The 12,992-nt window shown below is 38.8% G+C and overlaps 1 protein-coding gene across 3 annotated transcripts in view; it reads right to left on the bottom strand.

The window, feature by feature from the left end:
- Window positions 1–12,992, bottom strand: part of LOC131682539 (transient receptor potential-gamma protein) — a 526,333-nt gene that overhangs the window by 117,195 nt on the left and 396,146 nt on the right. For all 3 annotated transcript variants that reach the window (XM_058964097.1, XM_058964098.1, XM_058964099.1), the window contains exon 5: window positions 577–1,017. The gene's annotated coding sequence lies outside the window, so the exon portion shown is untranslated. The remainder of the gene's footprint in view (window positions 1–576; window positions 1,018–12,992) is intronic.

The following is a 12,992-nucleotide window of genomic DNA, read 5'->3' as shown; positions in this document are numbered from 1 at the left end:
TGAATGCTGTACCAAAATTATGTATACAGTGGTTCCTGTTCCAGATATTGGCGTTGTGACGTTTTATGAGGTCTATTTAAATAACGAATAATACAGGTACAGTTCGTCATTAATTTTGATTTATTTTGTAGGCAGCGGTATTTTCAATAGTAATTAGTTTCAACGGTTGTATTATGAAAGTATGATAGAAAATTAATAATTAAGTTAATCTATTACATAACGGTAGAATTAGAATCAATTTTATAGGAAGAAAGATTAAAGAATGACTCAAACAAACATTCTTCATATTCATGCCATCTAATAAAACAAACATCAGATAGGGAATGCCAATTAATCTACTTTAAAAAAAAGTTATCAAAACACATCTAGAAACGTCATTCGAAAAAAAGTAAAATAAGGAGGACGGTTCAACTGTTTTCGATCCAACTAAACAACTCTAGAACAACGACAGTTCAAACATAACACAGAGGTTAGTAACCAAGAACTTCAAACGAGTCGGAGCGAGGGGGGGGGGGGTGGGGAGAGCTAAAGTTTTACACACTAGCAATCAATCTATTAATAAAGTTTACGAAGTACCATTTAGAGCTTGGGTTCAACATTCGTTCGGTTGCAATCAGCATCGAGCGGGTAACTGGCGGATGCTGAGCAACCCTCGGTCTCATAGCAGTCCTTCGCGAATCGGTAGCGAAGAATCAAACACTTTTTTGTTTTTTTTTTGGTTTTTACTGCAAGCGGGTTTGAGTTGATTGTTGCTATAGTGAATGCGAACGAAGCGAACGATTCAAGGTTGGTGGCTGATTCACCCACCCGCTTGCTGTGCCATTGAGTACGTGTGCTTTATTCTCTGCTAACTTGGATCGTGTTCAAAACACCCTCTCTTTTAGTTATTTACATTGGGTGGAATCTTTGTTTTCCTTCTATAAGTGTGTAGTGTGAAACTTTTGGAACTGGGAGCAAAATCGTGTTTTCTTTAGCAAAACCGAATGTGAGTGTTCGGTGTAATACAAACAATCAATGCTGAAAATAAACAAGAGAAAAACAGTATAAAACGAGAAACCGTTGCAGAGCAGTCAGGAAACGGAAGGCGGAAGCTACTGCAATGAAAATGCACCACAATCCTACCCCAGTGGAAACATTTCCACAATTAGCCAGATACTTGGCCTCGAGCTATGAACCCGTTGCACTTACACACCACCATGCGTTTCCATCGGATCCAGCCACCATACCACATGCCGAGCGAGATTTTCTTGTAGTAACAAAAAAAAACAAACCAATTACGGAGCACAAGTTCGGATAGTTTTGTTTCCATCCTCCCTCACCGTCTGGCTATAAACTGCTAATAAAATATGTTCACACCAGCTGCGATCAATAACAAGCATTAAACCGGAATTGTTCGGGTATGGTACGATTTTGCGGAGTCAGCCAGCACATGCCCCGGTGATGAAATGTGTATGCCACTGCTGTAAGTACACATGTTTGATTTCCCATCTTTTATGGGGATATCTGGCTCAGATTCTTTCTCGTTGAGATGGTTCAATTGCAGATTGAAAAATCGAACTGACTGACCTCTTTATCGTAGATTTTCACTCAGACCAGCACGTTACGAGCTAAGCTGGAAAATGGTCAGTTGTAGTTCGTTAATTGGAAAACGAGACTCGAGATTATCCCTACGGATGGAAGCGTTCAATCACCATATTGATTGTGGTTTGGTTTTTTGTTCGGTTTTAAATTAGTGCATTTATCACCACTGAATATCGGATTTTTTTGGATAAGAATAGCTAGTATATAGTTATATATAACCTTCATTATATTACGCTATCAATCGTGTCCAACAAAAAACATTAAAAAAATTAAAGGGACGCGATCACAATGATATTAAAATATAGCTGTTATCAATATGATAAAAGCTATATTTATAATGTAACCGTTCACAGAATTTTAGTCTATCAAAATTATTGACACATTCCAGGGTTGAGGCTATATAGTATTTACTAGAAACATGCCACGTAACATTATAGCTTTCTTCTATACTTATTTCACAATGTGTGCTGTATACTCTTTATATATTCAAAACACCAGGACCGCCGAGTAAGGAGGCAGAACGTTGAAGTAATTTCCTCAATTAAAAGATCAAACATTTCATGATATAAACATTGTTAGTAATTTGGTGAACTATTATGAGCTTTTTTAATTTCGTAAGAATTTTGTAAATGGGATAAAATATTTTTCTCTGAAAGCCCGTATTTTCGATTGTAGAAATTATGACGATGTCGTAAGTGGTTTTATAGGCGATAACTAAATGAAGGTGTTGTAACTGATAAGGCCAAACTGAACTGTGATCAATGGTTCCTCCTCATTAGTTTTCGAGCGCTCGGTAGAGACACAAGTGTTTTGTTGCCAGTCCGTGCAGTGTATAGCAACAACGAATAGTGCTAATCCGCGTTCAAGGTTATCTTGCGCACTCTCCGCCTCGTCGAGGTTTCAGTGTTTTCCCCCTTCTTTTGTGTTTCTGTTTCTGAGTACCGTTAGCCGGCCAGTGACCAGTGAAGCAGTGTTCTTCTAGTAAGCCGTCTGGATACCGTCACACCCCAAGTAACAATTGAAGTTTTATAGCCCACTACAAGTGCAATCTAAGTTTTATCAGTGGCTATAAAACTATCATAAAACCACAATTGTTACTAGGGACACAAAGTTAAGTACAGTTAATTTATACGTTTCCCCTTCTTGGTTCTCATACTAACGTGCATTAGGCAATAGAGTGACAGGAAAAAAATGACCCCTATCGGCCCACCTCTGAGTCGATTTCTAGTCCCACCAGGAGTACTTGCACCAAATTTGAAGCAAATCGGACAAGTCTAACTACCGGACCAACGTGCCTGAAGTTTGTATGGGTATTTTCAACAATTCACATGGAGAAAACCCACCAGCTCGCATTTTCGCCACTAGGTGACACTGTATGCATCGTATTATCACTGTAAGTGAAAATAAGAAAGATAATTTAATTGTCTACAACTTTGTCGAAGACTGCTAGTAAATCCGGCTTTGTTAAAAGAAGTTATTAAACTTTTAACGAAGTGATGTCTGAGTCAGTTTTGCATGGGGCCTAACATGTGACTAGGAATCGACTCATGGGTAGGCCGATTGAGTTTTCAAAAATTCATCATTTTTCTGGGCAGTCTACTGGGTAATAGGCCCGTGCAAAAATGACTTCCCCTGACGGCGGTTCATCTCAAGGTGAGATAGACGTCGAAACAAAATCGGCTCCCCGGCTCAAAGTATATCTGAGCTCAGCCACCGGGTCATATGTGATCTTCTTTCGGACCAAAGAAAAAAAGTGTTTGAATCTGTTTCCGATTTCTCGGGTTCTGTCGGATCGGTATTCGGCCGTGACAGAGATATCGAAAATTTGCCCCGATTAGCTTCGGGTGTTACCAGTTTGACTCAGGCAAATGATATTGCTGGCTACGAGCCCTTTACGAAGGAGTACAGGGTGTATATTCCAGCTAACAGGATTGAAGTCAGTGGGGTCGTTTCCGATTCGAGTCTGCATTGCGAGGAGCTGCTAAAATATGGGATTGGCTATTTCAAAGACCCCATGCTTAAGCCAGTGAAGATACTGGAATGCAAACGTTTGCATTCAGCATCAGTCGCAGCTGACGGCAAGAAAATATACGTCAACTCAGACTCTTATCGGGTGACCTTCGTCGGTTCTGCTCTACCCAACTACCTTCTCTTTGACGAGGTTCGTCTACCTGTTCGCCTCTTTGTGCCGCGGGTCATGAACTGTACTAATTGCAAACAATTGGGACACACAGCCTCCCATTGTAGCAATAAAGCCCGCTGTGGGCAATGCGGTGGGAATCATGCGGATGTTTCCTGTGGTAGAGATGTCGAAAAGTGTCTCTACTGTAGGGAAAACCCACATGATCTCCCTTCATGTCCCGCGTACAAACAGCGTGAGGAGAATCTTAAGCGTTCCCTTCAGAGACGCTCTAAGCGATCTTTTGCGGAAATGCTTGAGATAGCTACGTCACCTGTCTCTACGAACATCTATACCAACTTGTCTACTGACGAAGGCGACTGTGATGAACCCCAGGAGGGAACATCTTTTGCTGTTCCCAGAAACAATAGAAAAAGGAGGAACATTTCCTCTCCCAAGCTTCGTCGTAAAGGCCAGAAGGTGTCTCTTCATGGCCCCCTAAAATAACTACTCAAGGAAGTACTGGTGCAAAACCGAAGCAAGTCGCTCCCGGTCTCAGTAACCTGAGCTCAGACAAGGAGTTCCCAGCACTTCCAGGAACATCAAAAACTCCAAGTGTTCCCATATCTCAAGCTGAGAAAGAAAACAGCGCTGGCTTAATAAATTTCTCTGGTATTGCGGACCGTATTCTTACAGCTTTAAATATTTCTGATCCCCTTAAAAGTATCTTGATAAGCTTTCTCCCCGCAGTAAAAACTGCGAAATGGCCCCTCCTTTCAGCGATTGCATCCTTCAATGGCTAATTCATCGAACGAGGTCACGGATTTAATCACTGTTCTACAGTGGAATTGCAGAAGCATTATCCCGAAAATCGATTCCTTTAAAATCTTACTAAATAACTTAAAATGCGATGCATTTGCATTATGCGAGACTGGCTTACTTCAGAAATAGACCTACACTTCCATGATTCGAACATTATTCGCTTGGATCGAGAAGACTTACGGAGTGTTATTCTTTCAACCGAATCGACCTCCCCTCGACACCAGGTATTGAAGTTGTCGCTTGTCAAATCAGAATTAAAGGCAAAGACCTTTGCATTGCTTCCACCTACATCCCTCCTAGAGCCTCAGTTAGCCACCGATGGCTTTGCGATATTCCGGAACTCCTCCTGACTTCAACTCCCACGGTACGGCATGGGGTTGCCTTCATGACGATAATCGATTTACCCTACTCCATGAGCTTTGCGACAACTTCAGTATGACCATTTTGAATACGGGTGAAATAACACGGATTCCTGTCCCTCCAGCGCGTCCGAGCGTCTCAGACCTGTCCCTCTGCTCGAAATCGCTGCGGTTAGATTGCATGTGGAAGGTAGTCTCTGATCCCCACGGCAGCGACCATCTGTCAATTTTAATTAATATTCAGAGCAACCGAATAAAATCAATGTTTCGTATGACCTCACAACGAAATATTGATTGGAAGAGCTACGCGTCCACGATATCCGACAAAATCGAGTCCACTCAAAAGCTTCCTCCGGAGGAAGAGTACGGATTCCTGGCTGGCTTGATTCTCGATACCGTGATTCAAGCTCAGACTAAACGCGTACAAGACGCGAACTCTCGCGGGCGTCCTCCCAACCCATAGTGGGACAAAGATTACTCAGACGTGTACGCGGAGAAGACCTCCCGGGACGACGAGCTGCCAGCAAGCTACCAACAGTACGCGATGGCGGAAACGCGCAAGAAGAGTTTGATGAAAGCCAAAAAACGTAGCTACTGGCGCCGGTTCGTCGACGGACTAACGAAAGAAACATCGATGAGCACTCTTTGGAGTACGGCCCGGCGTTTATGAAACCGAAACAGTACTAACGAGAGCGTGGAATATTCAAACCGTTGGATATTCGATTTCGCCAAGAAAGTTTGTCCGAATTCCGCCCCGGCACAGAGGATCTACCGTGCCGTGTCCCCTCACGATAACGCGAACGAAACACCGTTTTCGATGGTGGAGTTCTCACTTGCTCTCTTGTCATGTAACAATAAAGCCCCAGGGCCAGACAGAATCAAATTTAACTTGTTAAAAAATCTGCTTGACTCTGCCAAGAGACGATTTTTTCTAGAGGGTAATATCGCCCCTCATGACTGGAGGCAAGTGAAGGTCATCGCCATTCAAAAACCAGGAATTCCAGCCTCCGACCACAACTCGTATCGACCATTGCGATGCTGTCCTGTATACGAAAGTTGTTCGAGAAAATGATCTTGTTTCGCCTCGACCATTGTGTTGAAGCAAATGGCTTACTGTCAGATACACAATTTGGTTTCCGCAAAGGCAAAGGCACGAACGACTGTCTTGCGTTGCTCTCAACAGAAATTCAAATGGCTTATGCTAGCAAAGAGCAGATGGCATCAGTTTTCCTAGATATAAAGGGGGCTTTTGATTCAGTTTCTATCAAAATTCTTTCTGAGAAGCTGCACCAGCATGGTATTTCACCGACTCTTAACAACTTTTTGCTAAACTTGCTTTCTGAAAAACATATGCATTTTTCGCATGGTGATTTATCGACATCACGAATTAGCTACATGGATCTTCCCCAGGGCTTATGTCTAAGCCCCCTTCTCTATAACTTTTACGTGAATGACATTGACGAATGTCAATTCCTGCACGCTAAGGCAGCTTGCAGATGACGGTGTGGTCTCTATTACAGGTCCCAAAGCCGTCGATCTGCAAGGACCATTGCAAGATACCTTGGACAATTTGTCTGCTTGGGCCCTCCAGCTAGGTATCGAGTTCTCCACGGAGAAAACTGAGCTAGTCGTATTTTCAAGGAAGCGTGAACCAGCGCAACTACAGCTTCAATTAATGGGTCAAACTATTGCTCAGGTTTCAACTTTCAAATATCTCGGGGTCTGGTTCGACTCTAAAGGAACCTGGGATGTCACATTAGGTATCTGAAACAGAAGTGCCAGCAAAGGATCAACTTTCTCCGTACAATAACCGGAACATGGTGGGGTGCCCACCCAGGAAACCTGATTAGGCTGTACCAAACAACAATATTATCGGTGATGGAGTACGGGAGTTTCTGTTTCCGCTCCGCTGCGAACATACATTTCATCAAACTAGAGCGAATCCAATATTGTTTTTTGCGTATTGCTTTGGGTTGCATGCACTCGACACATTCGATGAGTCTCGAAGTGCTGGCGGGCGTCCTTCCGCTGAAAAATCGATTTTAGGAACTCTCATATCGATTGCTCATCCGATGCGATATCTTGAACCCGTTAGTAATTGCAAATTTCGAAAGGCTTGTCGAGCTCAATTCTCAAACCCGATTTATGTCCTTGAACTTCGATTACATGGCACAAAATATCAATCCTTCTTCATACTATCCCAACCGTGTCAATCTCTTTCATGCTTCTGATTCAACTGTATTCTTCGACACATCCATGAAAGACGAGATTCGTGGAATCCCGGATCACATACGTCCGCAAGTGATCCCAAGCATCTTTCATAGTAAATTTCGAGAAGTCAACTGCAACAAGATGTTTTACACCGACGGGTCAAACCTCGACGGCTCCACTGGCATCGGTATATTCAATCAAAACCTCACCGCCTCATTCAAACTCAATGATCCTGCTTCAGTTTACGTCGCAGAACGTGCTGCTATTCAGTATACCCTTGGGATCATTAATACTTTGCCCACCGATCATTACTTTATTGTCTCGGATAGCCTCAGCTCAATCGAGGCTCTCCGTTCAATGAAACCTAGAAAGCACATTCCATGTTTTCTGGGGAAAATCTGGGAGCGCCTGCGCTGTAAAGCTGTAAGATCGTATAAGATTTCCTTAGTTTGGGTTCCCTAGCATTGCTCCATTCCAGGTAATGAAGAAGCGGACTCTTTAGCTAAAGCGGGCGCTTTACACGGTGACATATATGCAAGACCAATTAGCTTCAGCGATTTTTTCAGTATTACTCATCAGAGTACCTTTGAAAGTTGGCAAACTTCATGGAGCAATGGTGAACTGGGAAGGTGGCTACATTCGATAATCCCTTAAGTATCGACGAAACCTTGGTTCAGGGGGATAGATGTGGGTCGGGATTTCATTCGCGTGATGTTTCGGCTCATGTCCAATCACTACACGCTGGACGCTCATCTCCGGCGTATTAGGCTCGCGGATAGCGGTATCTGCGCTTGTGGCAACGGTTATCACGAGATTGTTCTGCCAGATCTCAACTATTCGATTCCCTTCGGGCCAGAGGAAGATCACCCAATGTCCCGGTTCGAGGTGGACTGGCAAGCCGCGATCTCGTCTATATGTCCCTTTTATACACCTTTTTAAAAACCATCAATATCCAGATTTAACTGCTCCTATCATCTTTTTTCATATCATTCTCAGAAGCGCCCTCTTTTGCCTACCGTACCCCAACGATGGTTTGACGCGACTCCAAGACGAGACAAAGCATCGGTCGAATGACCCAACAACACGAGACCTACAGTACAATATCACACGCGCAACGCGGTGTGTTGCCGATCCGTATCTGAGCCGTACTACGAAATCGTCTGGAGGAACCCCTGACGGCTGGAGGAAGACCGCCCGGCGTCCCAATATTTGATGCATCCATCCGAATCTGTAACCCTTGTCGTTGATTCCTGATGCCGGAAACTAAAAGTCTATATCTACCCCCTTGTCTCTTCAATGTCTCTGATACACAGATGTAGGACTTCCCCCCCCCCCTTCCTACCATTGAATATCTTCACAAAACTTATGTGCCCCTTATCTTCTAGTTTTAGTTGATCAATATTTAATCTAGTTAAGAAATGCCTAACAGTACCAATACTTAAAAATAGCCCTAATTAATCCCCCTCATCTTTATAAAATTGAACAACTCCCTCTAACTATTTCTAGTTAATATGCTTGTAAAATGTTCCGCTTAGTTAATAATTAATTGCTCCAACAATCTCCCTTGTAAAAATCATTAAGTGCTACACAAAGAACACACAAAAACGTCCCCCTAATCTGACGAATATTATATTATCTCCTCTTGTATATGTATAAGTTAGTTGCAAAGTTGTTTTTTTTTGTTTTATTATATAAAAACAAAATATTGAAATGTGAAACCCCCTAGTTTAAAGAACTTCAAAATGCAAAACAATGAAAAAATGGCACCTTTAAGCTAACGCAAACGTGCCGTATCAAATAAACGAATTGAATAAAAAAAATATACGAAAGAGTGCCGATTCTGAACAGGACAAGACAAGCGGTGTACGACGACTATTGCGAATTGTGTTCCTTTTGGAAAAAGGACTCAAGAGTTCATTTAGTTTCTAAAAAGCGATTATAAACGGATAAGTATTTTGTTTTTTTTATAGTTTAATTTTTTTTAATTTATTTTGTTTATTTCATTTATTTTCTACACTATGTTTCCTGTAGTCTTCTACAGTTTAGTCACTTTATTTTAGCTTAATTTCTCCATTTCGTCATGGATATTGTAGATCCTGATTCAATTGAACTGATCGAAACTCCAAAAAATTTAGATGATTCTGTTAGAAAATTAGAAAATCGTATAAGGGTATATCCTTTGTCCACAAAAGGACCTTTTACGGTTTATATCCAAAATTTATAAGAAATTTAAATCTGTTAAAGAAATTAAAAAAAAACTCTTTAAATAAAGTGAGGGTTGTATTTTCTGATTGTATAAATCCTTAGTATCTTCCAAACTCTTTTCGGATATGTATCGAATTTATATCCCTTCGGATCTTGTAGAAATTGATGGAGTTATATTTGATGAGTTTATTGAATCTCATGATATTCTCAATCATGGATGTGGGGTATTTAAAAATAGAAGTATTTCTTCTGTTCAGGTACTTCGTAGGGAGCGTCGATTTAAAAAAAATTATTGAAAATAATAATTCTAAATTTATTACATGTAATGCTATTCGTGTCACGGTTTCTGGATCTGCACTTCCAGTTTTTTACGTAAATAATGTAATATTTCGGGTTCGTATTTACACTCCCAAAGTAATGCATTGTGATAATTGCCAACTTTTCGGTCACACTGAAAAATTTTGTTCTAATACATTAAAATGTGGAAAATGTGGTGATAATCATATTACTTCTTCTTGTAATTCTTCTGACGAAAAATGTATTTTATGCAAAGTTGTTTATTCTCAATTGAAAGAATGCTCTGCTTATATTAATTGCCAAACTAAATTGCTTAAAAAGGCATTAACTAAAAGTAAAATGTCATATGCTGCCTTACTTAAAACTTCTTCCTAATTCTTCTGATCCTCAACCCCACTGTAGTTATCATCCTCCAATTAAACGAAGAAGAAGTAATATTCACCGTGAACCAAAGAAAAACCACAACTCTCATAAAACGATCATTTTTAATCCTAAAGAATTCCCTCCACTTAAACCTACATCATCGGATGATATTCCAGGTTTCCCTAAAAATGATGCTGAAAATAAGCCTGCTGATTCTGACAAATCAAAATCTTTGTTTCATAACATTTTAGAGAAAATGATTGATCTATTAGGTTGTAACGATTTTTGGAAAAAATTATTGAATAATCTCATTCCATTGATTCCATCACTTTTTAGTAAAGTATCCTCATGTTTGCTCAATTATTATCGAATTTGTAACCACATCACACCAAAATAGCAATAGTTTGAAATTTCTTCAATGGAATTGTAGAAGCCTTATTCTAAAAATTGAAATCTTGAAATCATTAATTTGTAATAACGTTGTAGATATTTTTTGTATTTATGAAACTTGGTTAGACCAGTCAAAAATTTTCCGTGTTCCTTCTTTTAATATTATAAGGAAAGATAGAAATTAAGCTCTTGGTGGAGTTATGATTCGCATTCGTCAAAATATTGAATATTGTTGTATTGAACTTCCTTCCTCCAACTCTATTGAGTGTGTTGAAGTTACAATTAAATTAAACAATTCAAAATTCTCTATCTTTTCAATTTATATTCCTCCAAATAACAGTTTCTCTTCTTCATAATTTAAAATTATACTTACTACTGTTTCAGAACCCTATTTCATACTAGGTGATTTCAATGCTCATAGTTTTTCTTGGCGATGTGACAGGGATAATGACAGAGGCATCATACTTTTGGATATCATTGATGAATTACATTTATCAATTTTAAACAATGATTCTCCAACCAGAATTGCTACCCCCCCTCAGCTAGGAATTACTCAGCCGATATTTCTTTATGTTCATGAAACATGCATTTGAACTGTTCTTGGGAAACTGTAGAAGATTTACATGGTACTGATTATTTACCAATATTGTTAAATTATCAATATACATCTAGCTTAAACCACTCTGCCTAACATATTATGTTCACTTTAACTAAGCATATTGATTGGACTCTCCATGTTCAGTTTTTATTGCAGAATTGGCAGCTTTGTATTTTACATATTCAGATATTGAAAAATTAGTGCCACAATCTTATTTCATTTGATCTGATAGTCTTAGTTCTTTATTAGCTCTTGATTCTATAAATTTCAATAACAAAACACATCACTTTATATGGATGATTCGAGATCTTATTAACAAAATGAACTCAGAAGTTTTCGCCATAACATTTATTTGGGTTCCATCTCATTGTGAAATATATGGGAATGAACAAGCAGATAGGTTGGCTAAAATCAGAGCATCAAGAGGTATTTTTTATGATCGTGGAATTCATTGTAACGAATACTTTCCTTTAATTCGCCATAAAATTAATATACTTTGGCAACAAGCATGGGATACTAGTGAGTTGGAACGTATGTATTATTTTATTTTACCAAAAGTTAAACGTAAAACTTGGTTTTATAGACTAAATCAATAGTAATTCTTCAAAAGGGCTAATGAGACTTTTGTAAACAAACTTATTTCGCTCATTATTCCGCTACCGAGTTGAATTTCATGAAAAATACACATGAATCAACATCTTTATCCTTGGTAGAATCAATTTCAAATGTTTTCTGCGTTGAAATGATAACAAATTAGGAGAAATCAGCAAAACAAAAGTTTGTTTACAAATCTTATTAGCCCTATTCAAATGTTGATATGGAAATGTTGGAAGATTATTTATTCAAACATTTTCTCGTATAATATCAAATCACTATTCGTGTAAAAGCCATTTTTACCGCGTTAATATAATCGATTCTAATTTATGTGAATTTTTAGAGTCCCATGAAGATATTGATCATATCATTTTACATTGTCCTCGATTTTCTGAAATAAGACTGAATCTTTTTTCTGCCCTTTCTTCCGTAGGAAAACCAATCTTTCATTCTGTTAGAGATGTACTAAGTAATAGAGATTTTGTTGTCCTTAAAATCATCTTCGAATTTCTCATTAGATCCAATCTTAAATTTTGATACTCCATAAATTTAATATATTTTCAGGTATTTGAATACGACAACTCACTTATCAAGACAACAACGCTACCATCCTTTGAACTTTATATACATGTGGATAATGAAGCTTAGCTCTGTTATGGTTTTATTTAACCGAGTGAGCTAAATTAGTTTAAGAATTTATTGTATTTATATATTTTGAAAAGAAAAGTAGGTTTTTATGCCTTTTTGAGAAGAGATTACAATAGCAAATTTCACTCAAGAAGGCTTTGTAGTAGATTTTTCACATATAATGCCAGGGCCGGCGGAATGCGTGGATAGTATGGGTAGCACTACCCACTCAAAATTACCGAGGGGAGAATTACCCACTCGAAAGTCTGGAACAAATCAAAACCTGAGATTAACCACGTATGTGTTTTTTTTCGCACAAAATTCTTGCGTTGGAAATTCTCGATGTAAAACAATTGCATATTTTTATTCAGATATCAGTTTCTTTGCATTACAATTTGAATTTCTTGAGAATAATTAGGATTTGTTTGAGATTTGGAATTATTTATTATATTTATTCTCATAAAAATACATTTTGACACATCTACATCTTAAAACAATAAGTTCAGATCGATAGACAAAAAATATTAATATACAATTTTATTCAGACTATGGGATGCAGTTAGAAATATTTTTAAAGACAATATAAACAATTTGTAATTTTTTAACATGAATAATCATTTGATTAAATATTGAAGCAAGGAGAAACAATCAATAGACAATCAGTAGACTTTGTATAAGGAAGGCAAAAGTCCTTTGTATAAAGATGTTGATCCCAACATCAGTAAATATAGTAGATATAAATAAATTTGGAGTATAGCCAGCATATCTCGGACTAGAACCAGGTCGAAGGGATTCGTTCAACGCAGATCTGGCGCTACACAACTAG

This window comes from Topomyia yanbarensis, chromosome 2, assembly GCF_030247195.1.
Source record: "Topomyia yanbarensis strain Yona2022 chromosome 2, ASM3024719v1, whole genome shotgun sequence".
NCBI lineage: Eukaryota > Metazoa > Arthropoda > Insecta > Diptera > Culicidae > Topomyia > Topomyia yanbarensis.
Note: the sequence above shows the minus strand (reverse complement) of the source record. Positions and strands in the feature narration are given on the sequence as shown.